Source organism: Montipora foliosa, chromosome 1 (assembly GCF_036669935.1).
Source record: "Montipora foliosa isolate CH-2021 chromosome 1, ASM3666993v2, whole genome shotgun sequence".
Taxonomy (NCBI): domain Eukaryota; kingdom Metazoa; phylum Cnidaria; class Anthozoa; order Scleractinia; family Acroporidae; genus Montipora; species Montipora foliosa.
This window is the reverse complement of record NC_090869.1, coordinates 6,699,836-6,702,335: the sequence shown is the minus strand read 5'-3', so window position 1 is coordinate 6,702,335 and position 2,500 is coordinate 6,699,836. Positions and strand designations below refer to the sequence as shown.

Genomic DNA, 2,500 nt, shown 5'->3' with positions numbered 1-2,500 from the left:
GTATTCTAGTACTGATCTTGCAACTGAGCTATGATATCTTGATCGCTGACACCACACTTCTTCAGCTGACGTGGGGAATATAGCCGTTTGTTAGCGTTCCTGACTATAATGTCACAGTGGGAGTCCCAATTTAGGTCGTCTGCGATAGTGACACCGAGGAGCTAAAACATGCGAACACGCTCAACGACCGTATTCCTGATGAACTTTGCGCGTAGAGCCCGTGATCTCACCAACTCGTCCACCATGAATGCAAAGAGAATTGGCCCGAGCTTGGCACATTGGATATTTTCACATGTAGCTTTCCAAGGAGGGTGGTGCTGGGATCAATCAGATCGAATCCTTCTCTGAAGTCACCAAAAAATAAGTAGCACGCACAGCTTCCTCGGTCCAAGCTATCAAGCAGTGTATGCATGATAAGTACACCAACGCGTCCGTAGTTGACTTTCCATTCACTGCCCTCTGGAGGGAATCCAACACACACATGACAGGCTCGTAAACTCGACTGAGTGTAAAACCCTCCATAACCTTAGCTAGCTGGTATGTTAAGGCAATGGGTTGTATATTATTTTCAACCGAAGTGGGGGGCGCACTTTAGGAATGCTCTTGAGTATAGATGATAAAATCCCCTCGCGCAACGACGCATTGTACAAGTCATCCACTACCGGTGCCAGCTCGAAGGCAAACAACTTCCAAATTATATTTGAAATTGCGTCAGGGCCAGGTGCTTTTTTTATATTTTAATGACTCTAAGTGCCATGTACGCTTTCCTAAGTGTGACTAGGAGGCATTTCGGCATCTCGTGCACAGGGATGCTGTTGACGTCATGTGGCGTAAGAGGGGTAAATGGGGAACATATGGGCGAAGCTAAAAATGGGCCTGATCGCAGGTTATGATTTACGATACCAAAACAATATCGTGTACTATTAGTATATGTAATAGGACTACCTGCTGTTCAATTTGGAAATAATTGGATGAGAAAAATTCTGAGGACTGCCAGTTGTAATTGGGCATTACTTAGTCAAGTTATTATCCTTAAGAAAGGCAAACTAAAATATTGTGAATTATTCCTATTTCCAAAATATTACCTGAACTCCAGAGGAATTCTTAGTTTGCTTCCCTTAAAGCACGAGAGACATTTTTTCGCTTTCCGTAACCCTGGGTTCGGTTCAAGTTGTTGCCTCAGTGAATTTGCAAATTCACGATCTCGCAAAATACTGTAGTTTCTGCCACATTTTTTTTAAAACAACGGTCCAACTAGCACTGCATGACAGCCAAAAGTTCTGTTTCGTATTCCTGACCGTCCTTTTGTCTAATTTCAGCGCTAAAACGGCAAAGAACTGCATCTAGTAGATCATGACGAGGGACACCCTGCGAGCAGAGCCTCCTTTTATATTTTTCTTTACTGAGGAGGAGAAAAGGAGACTCTGCCCGAATCGCGTCAACTCTTTGAAGCCGCCGCAGCCCGAGCTTGTGGACTAGTCAATCTTGCTTTCTCTCGTCAAACCGGTTTTTCCAGTGCGAGTGTCCGTTCAGTGACAAAACCGATGGTTATAATTGAGCCCGCTGTACCATGAAAAACCAAGATCTGGCATATTGGGCTTGGATTCGAGACTGTATCCTGGCAACATGCAGCGCATATTCAATAAAGATCTTACTCGATTCATGCAGAGCCTTTCTCGAGAACGCCAAAATCGAGCAAGCAAAAGAAAGGCTCTGCTAGCAGGGTGGACGAGAGATATCTTTGAACTTTCTCACTTCGTTACGCTGCATCTTCGACTCTGAAAACATTTAGCCAAGTTTTTGTACTCTTCGAGGTGTTTTAGTTTTGGTTTTTGCCTCTTAGGTTGGCAAGATCTTCTTCTGGCAACGTAGGACCGGAAATCTCTCACTTGCAGTGATATCGCTGAAAAAGTCCTGAGAAATGGAAAAATTTGGCAAATCTCCGTGGCTAAACTGCGCCATTGTCAACTACTACAGAGCCGACGCTATGCTTTCTTCTGATTGGCTGGTTTCTATTACCGATTGTATTTTCTGGGATTTCATTGGCTTAGACAAACTGTCTTATATTTTGTAAATTGGACAGTTTGCCTGTTTTTAAGGGAAAACCCTATCAGAAACTATCCAAATTTATCCTAAATTGAACAGTTCAAAGAATAATAGCTATGCTGACAATTGCGGATTAACTATCAGCTATATAATTAGAGCTACATATTACGCAAGGGTAACTTGAATCTCCTGAAGAAACAAAATGCAGCTCAGTTGACAGTTATGGAAAAAACACTGTCAAGTTACTGCACTACCACATGACGCAATGCGTTCCTACTTTAAAAAATATCCCGTATCTCCTCAATTCCCCCCCCCCCCCCCTCCCCTTCCCAAGCCAAAAATCCCGTATCCCTACAATCTTATTTTTCCCTAAACATCCCGTATTCTAATCGCTTCTCGGCCTTTTGGCTAAGATTAGTTTCTCAGCGAAGGGATACGGTCAAGTACCAGTGCT

At 43.4% G+C, this 2,500-nt stretch overlaps 1 pseudogene; it reads right to left on the bottom strand.

The window, feature by feature from the left end:
* LOC138008883 (uncharacterized) overlaps nucleotides 1-2,500 on the bottom strand; it is a 39,010-nt pseudogene that overhangs the window by 36,100 nt on the left and 410 nt on the right.